Below are 16,212 nucleotides of genomic sequence, written 5' to 3' on the forward strand. Positions count from 1 at the left end.
GCTTTCCAGCTGCACACACTGCCTCGCCACATCATTCACTGCCTCTTACCGTCTCAACGACTCCTTTTTTAAAATCACAATGTCCCTTCATTCAGAAAGTGCTGCTGTTTTCTCATGTCGATTCTGCTAAAATATTGCAATATATAATGATATACCCTTTGACAAAACGCTGCAATAATACAGAGCCGGCCATGCATATTTGCATATTGTCCTTAAAAGGAAACGAACGCTCCCTCAGTAACTTTCCTTCAGGCCACGGAAAGTTTTCTGGAAATAAATCTCTCCTTATATTTATTGCATCTGAAGTAAATGTTTGTCATATCTTCATATGAACAATAATTCGGAATCTGATGTCTTTGAAAAAGCAATTTTCAAGTTTTGCCCATAAAGACCGATAGGGACATACAGTAGTGAGGTTCTGGCCCATCAAGTCTTCACTTGTCACATTCGCTCACTGTGCTTGAAATATTTCACCAACAAACCTACCTTCATTTCTTTAAGCGGGTTTCACATTTTTTGTCTTATAATAATCCTGTGAAGGGCCTTGGGACGTTTTTACTACGTTAAAGACGCTATATAAATATAAGTTGTCGTTGTTGTTTTTGTTTGCAATCTTTCTCACTCTTTTCAGTAAGATCATTGTCCTCATAGTGAGTAAATGATATAAGGAAAAGCCACATTAAGAGCTTAGACACGGAGCTGGAAAATAAATGTTCCTTAATGTTGTTATATGTAAGGGAGACACTGGAAATATTGAGGTACTCGAGCCAACGGTGCAGCAATCCTAACATCCTCCAGCATGGTCAGTGCTTCCAGTAAGACTTTCTCCTGTTCCGTTTCAGTCATGCCTTAAATCAAAATGATGTCCTGTGGCAGGGAATATCACCAGGACCTTCTAAGAACCATGGCATTTTCCTTTGCAAACAACATGAGAGGGCTGTCCTACGATGAGAGATTGTGTAGAATGGGCCTATACTCTCGGGAGTTTAGAAGAATGAGGGGTGATCTCATTGAAACATGCAAGATTCTGAAGGGGATTGACAGGGTAGATACTGAGAGGTTGTTTCCCCTGGCTGGAGTGTCTAGAACTAGGGGGCATAGTCTCAGGATAAAGGGTAGGCCATTTAAGACCGAGATGAGGAGGAATTTCTTCACTCAGAAGATTGTGAATCTTTGGAATTCTCTGCCCCAGAGGTCTGTGAATGCTGAGTCTTTGGGTATATTCAAGGCTGAGATTGATAGATTTTTGGACTCTAGGGCTATGGAGATCGGGCGGGAAAGTGGAGTTGAGGTCGATGATCAGCCATTGAATGGCGGAGCAGGCTCGAGGGGCCGCGTGGCCTACTCCTGCTCTTATTTCTTATTTCTTAACCACATGCCGTCATCCACAAATAAAGAAGTAACAGAAAGGGTTGCTTCTCCAAGAACTCTGCTGCCCGTATCCTAAGTCGCACCAAGTCCCATTTACCCATCACCATCTGTGCTCGCTGACCTGCATCGGCTCATGGTCCAGCAACACCTCGATTTTAAAATTCTCTTGTTTTCAAATCCCTCCACGGCATCGCCCCTCCCTTTCCCTGTAACCTCCTCCAGCCCTGCAACCAATGCACTCTTTAAAGCCGCGTGGAAACGCAGAGCGCTGCAGGTCCCGCGCATCCGGTGAGCCGGCTTTTGAATAGAAAAAACGTGCACGTGCTGAATTTTGAATGGGCCGCACAGCCCGTTGACGGGGCGTGCGGGCCAAAGAAACAAATTAGAGGGACCGTTGCCTACAACCCTCCGAGGTCATATAATAGAATGATTGCAGCACAGAGGGAGGCCATTCGGCCCGTCGAGCCCGTGCCGACTCTCTGCAAGAGCACTTCGGCTAGTCCCAGCCCCCTGCCTTTTCCCCGTAGCCCTGCAGATTCTTTTCTTTCAGGTACTTATCCAATTCTCTTCTGAAAGCCACAATTGAATTTGTCTCCAGCACCCTTTCAGGCAGTGATTTCCAGATGCTAACCGCTCGCTGCGTAAGAACATTTTCCCTCATGTCGCCTTTGATCTCTGTGATCATGCAATTTGGGCGTCTTGCGTATCCCCTACTTTATTCGCTCCACCGGTGGCGGGCGTGCTTTCAGCTGCCTAGGCCCTAAACTCTGGAATTCCCTCCCGAAACCTCTCCGCCTCTCTCTCTCTCTCCTCCTTTCAGACGCTCCTTAAAACCTACCTTTTCGAGCAAGCTTTTGGTCATCTGTCCTAATATCTCCTTGTGCGGCTGGGTGTCAAATTTAGTTTGATAACACTCCTGTGGGGTGCCTTGGGACGTTTCACTATATTAAAGGCGCTACATAAGTACAAGATGATGAGTAAATAAGGAGAAACTGTTTCCAGTGTCGGAAGGGTCAGTAACCAGGAGACACAGATTGAAGAAAATTTGCAAAAGAACCAGAGGCGACAGTAGGACATTTCCCCGCCTTCCCCACCCCAGCTCGAGGTGACCTAAGGTAAAAAGGTAATTTGGATAATATTTGAAGGTAAAATAATTGCAGGGCTTTGGTGAAAGAAGAGAGGAGTAGGATTAATTGGATAGCCCTTTGAAAGAGCCGGCAGAGACACAATGGGCCGAATGGCCTGGTTGTGTGCTGTATGATTGTTTCTGTAGTTAATAAGTGCAGAGTTGGCATGCAGCTTTGAAACATTTCTTGCATGCGGTGTATAATTGTTGATTGTGCAAAATGTGTAATTTCTTAGTTGTAAGGATGAATATAACTGTGAGTGTAAAGATGAAATGAAATGTGAGCGTCAGGGACCGCTTATGATGCGATTTGAATAGGCCATTATGCAGAGTTGTTAAAAAAGATTTTGTGTCGCAGCGCCCTCTGTTGGGAATAAAGCGAAGTTAGAATTGAAAACAACGCAAATGAGCGAAGATAACGTGAGAGTTTAGTTGAAAAGAGAATGGTGTTGAAATTCTAATTTTAATTGTAAAGCCAGGGGAGAGCGCGAACGCAGTCCCCCACTACCACAAATTTTGCAGTCGAGTATCCCGCATTTGGGGACATCGCAGGCGTCAGCACACCCGAAGTGCAATGGGCTAGCCTCGTCCTGGGAAAACCACCTTCTTGATCATGGTGTCTCCCCTGCCAGGTAAGTATGCTTTCCAGCTGCACACACTGCCTCGCCACATCATTCACTGCCTCTTACCGTCTCAACGACTCCTTTTTTAAAATCACAATGTCCCTTCATTCAGAAAGTGCTGCTGTTTTCTCATGTCGATTCTGCTAAAATATTGCAATATATAATGATATACCCTTTGACAAAACGCTGCAATAATACAGAGCCGGCCATGCATATTTGCATATTGTCCTTAAAAGGAAACGAACGCTCCCTCAGTAACTTTCCTTCAGGCCACGGAAAGTTTTCTGGAAATAAATCTCTCCTTATATTTATTGCATCTGAAGTAAATGTTTGTCATATCTTCATATGAACAATAATTCGGAATCTGATGTCTTTGAAAAAGCAATTTTCAAGTTTTGCCCATAAAGACCGATAGGGACATACAGTAGTGAGGTTCTGGCCCATCAAGTCTTCACTTGTCACATTCGCTCACTGTGCTTGAAATATTTCACCAACAAACCTACCTTCATTTCTTTAAGCGGGTTTCACATTTTTTGTCTTATAATAATCCTGTGAAGGGCCTTGGGACGTTTTTACTACGTTAAAGACGCTATATAAATATAAGTTGTCGTTGTTGTTTTTGTTTGCAATCTTTCTCACTCTTTTCAGTAAGATCATTGTCCTCATAGTGAGTAAATGATATAAGGAAAAGCCACATTAAGAGCTTAGACACGGAGCTGGAAAATAAATGTTCCTTAATGTTGTTATATGTAAGGGAGACACTGGAAATATTGAGGTACTCGAGCCAACGGTGCAGCAATCCTAACTTCCTCCAGCATGGTCAGTGCTTCCAGTAAGACTTTCTCCTGTTCCGTTTCAGTCATGCCTTAAATCAAAATGATGTCCTGTGGCAGGGAATATCACCAGGACCTTCTAAGAACCATGGCATTTTCCTTTGCAAACAACATGAGAGGGCTGTCCTACGATGAGAGATTGTGTAGAATGGGCCTATACTCTCGGGAGTTTAGAAGAATGAGGGGTGATCTCATTGAAACATGCAAGATTCTGAAGGGGATTGACAGGGTAGATACTGAGAGGTTGTTTCCCCTGGCTGGAGTGTCTAGAACTAGGGGGCATAGTCTCAGGATAAAGGGTAGGCCATTTAAGACCGAGATGAGGAGGAATTTCTTCACTCAGAAGATTGTGAATCTTTGGAATTCTCTGCCCCAGAGGTCTGTGAATGCTGAGTCTTTGGGTATATTCAAGGCTGAGATTGATAGATTTTTGGACTCTAGGGCTATGGAGATCGGGCGGGAAAGTGGAGTTGAGGTCGATGATCAGCCATTGAATGGCGGAGCAGGCTCGAGGGGCCGCGTGGCCTACTCCTGCTCTTATTTCTTATTTCTTAACCACATGCCGTCATCCACAAATAAAGAAGTAACAGAAAGGGTTGCTTCTCCAAGAACTCTGCTGCCCGTATCCTAAGTCGCACCAAGTCCCATTTACCCATCACCATCTGTGCTCGCTGACCTGCATCGGCTCATGGTCCAGCAACACCTCGATTTTAAAATTCTCTTGTTTTCAAATCCCTCCACGGCATCGCCCCTCCCTTTCCCTGTAACCTCCTCCAGCCCTGCAACCAATGCACTCTTTAAAGCCGCGTGGAAACGCAGAGCGCTGCAGGTCCCGCGCATCCGGTGAGCCGGCTTTTGAATAGAAAAAACGTGCACGTGCTGAATTTTGAATGGGCCGCACAGCCCGTTGACGGGGCGTGCGGGCCAAAGAAACAAATTAGAGGGACCGTTGCCTACAACCCTCCGAGGTCATATAATAGAATGATTGCAGCACAGAGGGAGGCCATTCGGCCCGTCGAGCCCGTGCCGACTCTCTGCAAGAGCACTTCGGCTAGTCCCAGCCCCCTGCCTTTTCCCCGTAGCCCTGCAGATTCTTTTCTTTCAGGTACTTATCCAATTCTCTTCTGAAAGCCACAATTGAATTTGTCTCCAGCACCCTTTCAGGCAGTGATTTCCAGATGCTAACCGCTCGCTGCGTAAGAACATTTTCCCTCATGTCGCCTTTGATCTCTGTGATCATGCAATTTGGGCGTCTTGCGTATCCCCTACTTTATTCGCTCCACCGGTGGCGGGCGTGCTTTCAGCTGCCTAGGCCCTAAACTCTGGAATTCCCTCCCGAAACCTCTCCGCCTCTCTCTCTCTCTCCTCCTTTCAGACGCTCCTTAAAACCTACCTTTTCGAGCAAGCTTTTGGTCATCTGTCCTAATATCTCCTTGTGCGGCTGGGTGTCAAATTTAGTTTGATAACACTCCTGTGGGGTGCCTTGGGACGTTTCACTATATTAAAGGCGCTACATAAGTACAAGATGATGAGTAAATAAGGAGAAACTGTTTCCAGTGTCGGAAGGGTCAGTAACCAGGAGACACAGATTGAAGAAAATTTGCAAAAGAACCAGAGGCGACAGTAGGACATTTCCCCGCCTTCCCCACCCCAGCTCGAGGTGACCTAAGGTAAAAAGGTAATTTGGATAATATTTGAAGGTAAAATAATTGCAGGGCTTTGGTGAAAGAAGAGAGGAGTAGGATTAATTGGATAGCCCTTTGAAAGAGCCGGCAGAGACACAATGGGCCGAATGGCCTGGTTGTGTGCTGTATGATTGTTTCTGTAGTTAATAAGTGCAGAGTTGGCATGCAGCTTTGAAACATTTCTTGCATGCGGTGTATAATTGTTGATTGTGCAAAATGTGTAATTTCTTAGTTGTAAGGATGAATATAACTGTGAGTGTAAAGATGAAATGAAATGTGAGCGTCAGGGACCGCTTATGATGCGATTTGAATAGGCCATTATGCAGAGTTGTTAAAAAAGATTTTGTGTCGCAGCGCCCTCTGTTGGGAATAAAGCGAAGTTAGAATTGAAAACAACGCAAATGAGCGAAGATAACGTGAGAGTTTAGTTGAAAAGAGAATGGTGTTGAAATTCTAATTTTAATTGTAAAGCCAGGGGAGAGCGCGAACGCAGTCCCCCACTACCACAAATTTTGCAGTCGAGTATCCCGCATTTGGGGACATCGCAGGCGTCAGCACACCCGAAGTGCAATGGGCTAGCCTCGTCCTGGGAAAACCACCTTCTTGATCATGGTGTCTCCCCTGCCAGGTAAGTATGCTTTCCAGCTGCACACACTGCCTCGCCACATCATTCACTGCCTCTTACCGTCTCAACGACTCCTTTTTTAAAATCACAATGTCCCTTCATTCAGAAAGTGCTGCTGTTTTCTCATGTCGATTCTGCTAAAATATTGCAATATATAATGATATACCCTTTGACAAAACGCTGCAATAATACAGAGCCGGCCATGCATATTTGCATATTGTCCTTAAAAGGAAACGAACGCTCCCTCAGTAACTTTCCTTCAGGCCACGGAAAGTTTTCTGGAAATAAATCTCTCCTTATATTTATTGCATCTGAAGTAAATGTTTGTCATATCTTCATATGAACAATAATTCGGAATCTGATGTCTTTGAAAAAGCAATTTTCAAGTTTTGCCCATAAAGACCGATAGGGACATACAGTAGTGAGGTTCTGGCCCATCAAGTCTTCACTTGTCACATTCGCTCACTGTGCTTGAAATATTTCACCAATAAACCTACCTTCATTTCTTTAAGCGGGTTTCACATTTTTTGTCTTATAATAATCCTGTGAAGGGCCTTGGGACGTTTTTACTACGTTAAAGACGCTATATAAATATAAGTTGTCGTTGTTGTTTTTGTTTGCAATCTTTCTCACTCTTTTCAGTAAGATCATTGTCCTCATAGTGAGTAAATGATATAAGGAAAAGCCACATTAAGAGCTTAGACACGGAGCTGGAAAATAAATGTTCCTTAATGTTGTTATATGTAAGGGAGACACTGGAAATATTGAGGTACTCGAGCCAACGGTGCAGCAATCCTAACATCCTCCAGCATGGTCAGTGCTTCCAGTAAGACTTTCTCCTGTTCCGTTTCAGTCATGCCTTAAATCAAAATGATGTCCTGTGGCAGGGAATATCACCAGGACCTTCTAAGAACCATGGCATTTTCCTTTGCAAACAACATGAGAGGGCTGTCCTACGATGAGAGATTGTGTAGAATGGGCCTATACTCTCGGGAGTTTAGAAGAATGAGGGGTGATCTCATTGAAACATGCAAGATTCTGAAGGGGATTGACAGGGTAGATACTGAGAGGTTGTTTCCCCTGGCTGGAGTGTCTAGAACTAGGGGGCATAGTCTCAGGATAAAGGGTAGGCCATTTAAGACCGAGATGAGGAGGAATTTCTTCACTCAGAAGATTGTGAATCTTTGGAATTCTCTGCCCCAGAGGTCTGTGAATGCTGAGTCTTTGGGTATATTCAAGGCTGAGATTGATAGATTTTTGGACTCTAGGGCTATGGAGATCGGGCGGGAAAGTGGAGTTGAGGTCGATGATCAGCCATTGAATGGCGGAGCAGGCTCGAGGGGCCGCGTGGCCTACTCCTGCTCTTATTTCTTATTTCTTAACCACATGCCGTCATCCACAAATAAAGAAGTAACAGAAAGGGTTGCTTCTCCAAGAACTCTGCTGCCCGTATCCTAAGTCGCACCAAGTCCCATTTACCCATCACCATCTGTGCTCGCTGACCTGCATCGGCTCATGGTCCAGCAACACCTCGATTTTAAAATTCTCTTGTTTTCAAATCCCTCCACGGCATCGCCCCTCCCTTTCCCTGTAACCTCCTCCAGCCCTGCAACCAATGCACTCTTTAAAGCCGCGTGGAAACGCAGAGCGCTGCAGGTCCCGCGCATCCGGTGAGCCGGCTTTTGAATAGAAAAAACGTGCACGTGCTGAATTTTGAATGGGCCGCACAGCCCGTTGACGGGGCGTGCGGGCCAAAGAAACAAATTAGAGGGACCGTTGCCTACAACCCTCCGAGGTCATATAATAGAATGATTGCAGCACAGAGGGAGGCCATTCGGCCCGTCGAGCCCGTGCCGACTCTCTGCAAGAGCACTTCGGCTAGTCCCAGCCCCCTGCCTTTTCCCCGTAGCCCTGCAGATTCTTTTCTTTCAGGTACTTATCCAATTCTCTTCTGAAAGCCACAATTGAATTTGTCTCCAGCACCCTTTCAGGCAGTGATTTCCAGATGCTAACCGCTCGCTGCGTAAGAACATTTTCCCTCATGTCGCCTTTGATCTCTGTGATCATGCAATTTGGGCGTCTTGCGTATCCCCTACTTTATTCGCTCCACCGGTGGCGGGCGTGCTTTCAGCTGCCTAGGCCCTAAACTCTGGAATTCCCTCCCGAAACCTCTCCGCCTCTCTCTCTCTCTCCTCCTTTCAGACGCTCCTTAAAACCTACCTTTTCGAGCAAGCTTTTGGTCATCTGTCCTAATATCTCCTTGTGCGGCTGGGTGTCAAATTTAGTTTGATAACACTCCTGTGGGGTGCCTTGGGACGTTTCACTATATTAAAGGCGCTACATAAGTACAAGATGATGAGTAAATAAGGAGAAACTGTTTCCAGTGTCGGAAGGGTCAGTAACCAGGAGACACAGATTGAAGAAAATTTGCAAAAGAACCAGAGGCGACAGTAGGACATTTCCCCGCCTTCCCCACCCCAGCTCGAGGTGACCTAAGGTAAAAAGGTAATTTGGATAATATTTGAAGGTAAAATAATTGCAGGGCTTTGGTGAAAGAAGAGAGGAGTAGGATTAATTGGATAGCCCTTTGAAAGAGCCGGCAGAGACACAATGGGCCGAATGGCCTGGTTGTGTGCTGTATGATTGTTTCTGTAGTTAATAAGTGCAGAGTTGGCATGCAGCTTTGAAACATTTCTTGCATGCGGTGTATAATTGTTGATTGTGCAAAATGTGTAATTTCTTAGTTGTAAGGATGAATATAACTGTGAGTGTAAAGATGAAATGAAATGTGAGCGTCAGGGACCGCTTATGATGCGATTTGAATAGGCCATTATGCAGAGTTGTTAAAAAAGATTTTGTGTCGCAGCGCCCTCTGTTGGGAATAAAGCGAAGTTAGAATTGAAAACAACGCAAATGAGCGAAGATAACGTGAGAGTTTAGTTGAAAAGAGAATGGTGTTGAAATTCTAATTTTAATTGTAAAGCCAGGGGAGAGCGCGAACGCAGTCCCCCACTACCACAAATTTTGCAGTCGAGTATCCCGCATTTGGGGACATCGCAGGCGTCAGCACACCCGAAGTGCAATGGGCTAGCCTCGTCCTGGGAGAACCACCTTCTTGATCATGGTGTCTCCCCTGCCAGGTAAGTATGCTTTCCAGCTGCACACACTGCCTCGCCACATCATTCACTGCCTCTTACCGTCTCAACGACTCCTTTTTTAAAATCACAATGTCCCTTCATTCAGAAAGTGCTGCTGTTTTCTCATGTCGATTCTGCTAAAATATTGCAATATATAATGATATACCCTTTGACAAAACGCTGCAATAATACAGAGCCGGCCATGCATATTTGCATATTGTCCTTAAAAGGAAACGAACGCTCCCTCAGTAACTTTCCTTCAGGCCACAGAAAGTTTTCTGGAAATAAATCTCTCCTTATATTTATTGCATCTGAAGTAAATGTTTGTCATATCTTCATATGAACAATAATTCGGAATCTGATGTCTTTGAAAAAGCAATTTTCAAGTTTTGCCCATAAAGACCGATAGGGACATACAGTAGTGAGGTTCTGGCCCATCAAGTCTTCACTTGTCACATTCGCTCAATGTGCTTGAAATATTTCACCAACAAACCTACCTTCATTTCTTTAAGCGGGTTTCACATTTTTTGTCTTATAATAATCCTGTGAAGGGCCTTGGGACGTTTTTACTACGTTAAAGACGCTATATAAATATAAGTTGTCGTTGTTGTTTTTGTTTGCAATCTTTCTCACTCTTTTCAGTAAGATCATTGTCCTCATAGTGAGTAAATGATATAAGGAAAAGCCACATTAAGAGCTTAGACACGGAGCTGGAAAATAAATGTTCCTTAATGTTGTTATATGTAAGGGAGACACTGGAAATATTGAGGTACTCGAGCCAACGGTGCAGCAATCCTAACTTCCTCCAGCATGGTCAGTGCTTCCAGTAAGACTTTCTCCTGTTCCATTTCAGTCATGCCTTAAATCAAAATGATGTCCTGTGGCAGGGAATATCACCAGGACCTTCTAAGAACCATGGCATTTTCCTTTGCAAACAACATGAGAGGGCTGTCCTACGATGAGAGATTGTGTAGAATGGGCCTATACTCTCGGGAGTTTAGAAGAATGAGGGGTGATCTCATTGAAACATGCAAGATTCTGAAGGGGATTGACAGGGTAGATACTGAGAGGTTGTTTCCCCTGGCTGGAGTGTCTAGAACTAGGGGGCATAGTCTCAGGATAAAGGGTAGGCCATTTAAGACCGAGATGAGGAGGAATTTCTTCACTCAGAAGATTGTGAATCTTTGGAATTCTCTGCCCCAGAGGTCTGTGAATGCTGAGTCTTTGGGTATATTCAAGGCTGAGATTGATAGATTTTTGGACTCTAGGGCTATGGAGATCGGGCGGGAAAGTGGAGTTGAGGTCGATGATCAGCCATTGAATGGCGGAGCAGGCTCGAGGGGCCGCGTGGCCTACTCCTGCTCTTATTTCTTATTTCTTAACCACATGCCGTCATCCACAAATAAAGAAGTAACAGAAAGGGTTGCTTCTCCAATAACTCTGCTGCCCGTATCCTAAGTCGCACCAAGTCCCATTTACCCATCACCATCTGTGCTCGCTGACCTGCATCGGCTCATGGTCCAGCAACACCTCGATTTTAAAATTCTCTTGTTTTCAAATCCCTCCACGGCATCGCCCCTCCCTTTCCCTGTAACCTCCTCCAGCCCTGCAACCAATGCACTCTTTAAAGCCGCGTGGAAACGCAGAGCGCTGCAGGTCCCGCGCATCCGGTGAGCCGGCTTTTGAATAGAAAAAACGTGCACGTGCTGAATTTTGAATGGGCCGCACAGCCCGTTGACAGGGCGTGCGGGCCAAAGAAACAAATTAGAGGGACCGTTGCCTACAACCCTCCGAGGTCATATAATAGAATGATTGCAGCACAGAGGGAGGCCATTCGGCCCGTCGAGCCCGTGCCGACTCTCTGCAAGAGCACTTCAGCTAGTCCCACCCCCCTGCCTTTTCCCCGTAGCCCTGCAAATTCTTTTCTTTCAGGTACTTACCCAATTCTCTTCTGAAAGCCACAATTGAATTTGTCTCCAGCACCCTTTCAAGCAGTGATTTCCAGATGCTAACCGCTCGCTGCGTAAGAACATTTTCCCTCATGTCGCCTTTAATCTCTGCGTTCCTGCAATTTGGGCCTCTAGCGTATCCCCTACTTTATTCAGTCCACCTGTGGCGGGCGTGCTTTCATCTGCCTGGGCCCTAAACTCTTGAATTCCCTCCTGGTTTCGGAGCTCGAATGGCATCTGGCGTCACAGCACTGCATCCATGAGGCTGGGAGCCACGTGGATGTCACGTTTCAGGAGGTTGTCACCTCGCAGCGTAAGAGTGTGCAGGCAGAGTGGGAATAGGTGACCATCAGACAGACAAGGAGGACCAGGCAGGTAGTGCAGGAGTCCCCTATTTGCATCTCACTCTCCAAGCAGTTGAATACTGGTAAGGGCGATGGTTCCTCTGGGGAGTACAGCCAGAGCCAAGTCCACGGCACCAAGGATGGCTCAGCTGTCCTGAGCGGGGGGGGAGGAGGAAGATCGGGAAAGCAATAGTGATAGGAAATTCTATAGTCAGGGGGCAGATAGGTGTTCCTGTGGTCTCGGACGTGATTCCAGGATGGTATGTTACTTCCCTGGTGTCAGGCTCAAGCATGTCACCGAGCAGCTGTAGAACATTCTGAAGCGGGAGGGCGAACAGCCAGAGGTCGTGGTTCATATCGTTATCAACGACATAGGTAGAAAGAGGGACGAGGTCCTGCAGGCCGATTTCAGGGAGCTAGGAAAGAGATTTAAAAACAGGACCTCAAAGGTAGTCATCTCTAGATTACTCCCGGTGCCACAAGCTAGTGAGTATCGAAATAGGAGGATAGAGCAGATGAAAGCATGGCTGGAGAGATGGTGCAGGAGGGAGGGCTTTAGATTTCTGGGACATTGGGACCAGTTCTGAAGAAGGTGGGACCTGTACAGGCCAGACGGGTTGCACCTCAACAGAGCTGGGATCAAAGTCCTCACAGGGGAGTTTGCTAGTGCTGTTGGGGTGGGTTTGAACTAATTTGGCAGGGTGATGGGCACCAGGATGTAGCATTAGAAAGGAGAAACAAGGTGCACAAAGGATTGGGAGAGACAGATAGCACTAGAGTAAGAAATAGCCTGGATCAAAAAATCAGGCACAGAGGTCAGTGCAGACGATTCATTCCCAGTCAACAATTTAAAAGGCCTCAGGCCTAGAAATTCGGTTTTGGCGCAGCGAGGGCTTTAGCGCCGGAAGTTAGTGCGGGCGCTAAGTCCCCCTGCGCGCGCCAAAAATTCAGTAGCGCCGCGCCCAAACGGCTGCCGGCGCTACTGAGGGGTCTCAGCGCCTCAAAACTGGCGCCACGCGCCGCATTGCGGCGCTATTCCGGCGCTGCGGCGCCCGCTGCGGTGCGGCAGGCTCGGGAAGTGCAGGCCTCCTCCTTCCGTTAAGGAGGAGCTGGCTGCACCCGGCCGCGGCCCGCGATAATCTTTTTAAAAATGAGCCCGGCACCTCGGACAAGTGCCGGGCTTGCTTCTGTTCCGGGGGGTGGGGGGGGGGGATGTCCGGGGAGGGAGCTGCGGCCAGGCGGCCGGCGGGAAAGCGGCTGGCCGCCGCGGGGCCTTTAATGCGCCGGCGCAAAGTTCTGTAAGGCAGCTATGCCAGAACATTGCTTGCGGCTGCCACGGGCGAGGCGGCCGCAACTCAATTTCCGAGTTCGGGCGGGTTACCATGGCAACCGGGACGCTGCGCACACCGATGACGTCATCGGTGCCGGCGCAGCGCTACCGGCCTAACGCCGATTTAGGGCCCCTGTCAATTTCTAAACTGGCCATAACTTCGGCGCTAGGCCCTCTAGCGCCTCAAAAGCGGCGCTAAGGCCAGTGAATTTCTAGGCCTGAGAATTTGGAAGTGTCATTTTAAAAGGGGCCTAACGCCAGGTGTGCAAAGCGCCCGCCTGATTCGGGCGATAAGCCCCTTTTAGTATGAGCCTTGATTGCCATTTTAGGCAGGAACTGGTCCAATCAGTTCCACAAGCGATGGAAGAAGAGGCCCGGCAAAGGTAAATCTGGAATTACTTTTGTGGGCTGCGGAGGAGCAGAGAAATAATCTAGGCTGCTGCCACCCCGGGACACACCCCGCCCCCCGCCGTGGGACTCACCTTGCTGGTGACAATTGGACTAATTACATAAGTAGTGCTGGTTTGAGGGACTGTATTGGAGGCAGATATTGAAACATGACTATTTGGTTAAAGATTGCAGCAAAATCACATTGCAATGTTTTTAGCCCTTTAAGAAAGAAAGACTTGCATTTCTATAGTGCCTTTCACGACCTCAGGGCATCCAAAGTGCTTTACATAGAAACATAGAAGATAGGAGCAGGAGTAGGCCATTCAGCCCCTCGAGCCTGCTCCGCCATTCAATGTGATCATAGCTGATCATCCAAGTTCAGTACCCGGTCCCTGCTTTCTCCCCATACCCCTTGATCCCTTTAGCCTTAAGAAATATATCCAACTCCTTCTTGAATATATTTAATGAATTGGCCTCTACTGCCTTCTGTGGTAGAGAATTCCACAGGTTCACCACTCTCTGGGTGAAGAAATTCCTCCTCATTTCTGTCCTAAAAGGCCTACCCCTTATCCTTAGACTGTGACCCCTGGTTCTGGACTCCCCGACCATCGGGAACATCCTCCCTGCATCTAGTCTGTCCAGTCCTGTCAGAATTTTATAAGTTTCAATGAGATCCCCTCTCATTCTTCTAAACTCCAGCGAGTACAAGCCCAATTGTCCCAATCTCTCCTCATACGTCATTCCTGCCATCCCAGGTATCAGCCTGGTGAATCTTCGCTGAACTCCTTCCATAGCAAGAACATCTTTCCTCAGATAAGGTGACCAAAACTGCACACAATACTCAAGATGTGGTCTCACCAAGGCCCTGTACAACTGCAGCAAGACATCCTTGTTCCTGTACTCAAACCCTCTCGCTATGAAGGCCAACATACCATTTGCCTTCTTAACCACCTGCTGCACCTGCATGCTTACCTTCAGCGACTGGTGCACAAGGACACCCAGGTCTCGTTGCACTTCCCCTTCTCCCAATCTATTGCCATTCAGATAATAATCTGCCTTCCTGTTTTTGCCACCAAAGTGGATAACCCCACATTTATCCACGTTATATTGCATCTGCCATGCTTCTGCCCAATCACCCAACCTGTCCAAATCATCCTGGAGTTTCTCAGCATCCTCCTCACAGCACACACGCCCACCCAGCTTTGTGTCGTCTGCAAATTTGGAGATATTCCATCTAGTTCCCTTGTCTAGATCATTAGTATATATTGTGAATAGCTGGGGTCCAAGGACCGATCCCTGCGGTACCCCACTAGTCACTGCCTGCCACTCGGAAAAAGACCCGTTTATTCCAACTGTTTGCTTTCTATCTGTCTATCTGCCAACCAGTTCTCTATCCAAGTCAATACCTTGCCTCCAGTCCCATGTGCCTTAACTTTACACGCTAATCTCTTATGCGGGACCTTATCGAAAGCCTTCTGAAAGTCCAAATACACCACATCCACTGGTTCTCCCTTATCTATTTTACCAGTTACATCCTCAAAAAATTCCAGTAGATTAGTCAAGCATGATTCTCCTTTTGTAAATCCATGTTGACTTTGTCCGATCCTGTCACTGTTTTCCAAGTGCTCTGCTATTACATCTTTTATAATGGACTCTAGCATTTTCCCCACTACCGATGTCAGGCTTACCGGTCTGTAATTCCCCGTTTTCTCTCTACCACCTTTTTTGAATAGTGAGGTAACATTAGCTACCCTCCAATCCATGGGTACTGTTCCAGGTTCCATCGAATGTTGGAAGATGATCAGCAATGCATCTACTATTTCTAGGGCCACTTCCTTAAGTACCCTAGGATGTAGATTATCAGGCCCTGGGGATTTATCGGCCTTCAATCCCATCAATTTCTCTAACACCATTTCCCTACAAATACTGATTTCTTTCAGTTCTTCCCTTTCATCAGACCCTATGTTCCCCGACATCTCTGGGAGGTTATTTGTGTCCTCCTTTGTGAAGACAGAACCAAAATATGTATTTAATTGGTCTACCATTTCTTTGTTCCCCATTATAAATTCCCCTGATTCTGACTGCAAGGGACCGACGCTTGACTTCACCAATCTTTTTCTCTTCACATATCTATAAAAGCTTTTACAGCCAATGAAGTATTTTTGAAGTGTAGTCACTGTTGTAATGTAGGAAACGCGGCAGCCAATTGAGCACAGAAAGCTCCCACAAACAGCAATGTGATAATGACCAGATTTTTGTTTTTCTTATGTTGATTGAGGATCTTTTACATCCGACCTGAGAGAGCAGATGAGACCTCGGTTCAACGTCTCATCCGAAAGACGTTACCTCCGACAGTGCAGCACTCCCTCAGCACTGCACTGGAGTGTCACCCTAGATTTTTTTGTTCAAGTCTCTGGAGTGGGACCTGAACCCACAAACTTCTGACTCTGAGGCGAGGGTGCTGCCCACTGAAGCATGGCTGACACTAGAAACAATGATTAAACAATACAGGTAGTGGTTTTACCCATTGAACCCAAGGGTTGGGAACCCTAGTGTTGAAATATATCTAGCTTTCATGGTACACTGGCTAGTTCATCCTAGTTTTTGTACTTTTATCTTGGATGTAGATCCACCTGGTTCTCGGTCCACAAAGTGTCAATATTTCCCAGAGTACTTCTCTCCTGATAACAATAATCAACAACAACAAAAGTTGCCATAAACTGATTCCCCCCACAAGACAAGAGCCCCCCAGACATTAGTCATTGTGTATCTAATTTTAGAGATTTATTAAGTTCTCAT

General features: G+C 46.5%; 3 non-coding genes across 3 annotated transcripts; all 3 read right to left on the reverse strand.

Moving 5' to 3' along the window:
- Window positions 1-2,973: 2,973 nt before the first annotated feature.
- Window positions 2,974-3,137, reverse strand: LOC147100828 (U1 spliceosomal RNA). Its single transcript, XR_015073621.1, has one exon. It is a non-coding gene; the product is annotated as a U1 spliceosomal RNA (small nuclear RNA).
- Window positions 3,138-6,110: 2,973 nt separating this feature from the next.
- Window positions 6,111-6,274, reverse strand: LOC147100829 (U1 spliceosomal RNA). The gene has a single exon (XR_015073622.1). It is a non-coding gene; the product is annotated as a U1 spliceosomal RNA (small nuclear RNA).
- A 2,973-nt stretch (window positions 6,275-9,247) lies between these two features.
- On the reverse strand, window positions 9,248-9,411 carry LOC147100830 (U1 spliceosomal RNA). Its single transcript, XR_015073627.1, has one exon. It is a non-coding gene; the product is annotated as a U1 spliceosomal RNA (small nuclear RNA).
- Between the last annotated feature and the right edge of the window lie 6,801 nt (window positions 9,412-16,212).

This window comes from Somniosus microcephalus, chromosome 25 (assembly GCF_052327205.1).
Source record: "Somniosus microcephalus isolate GS21.2 chromosome 25, FLI_Smic_1.0, whole genome shotgun sequence".
NCBI lineage: Eukaryota > Metazoa > Chordata > Chondrichthyes > Squaliformes > Somniosidae > Somniosus > Somniosus microcephalus.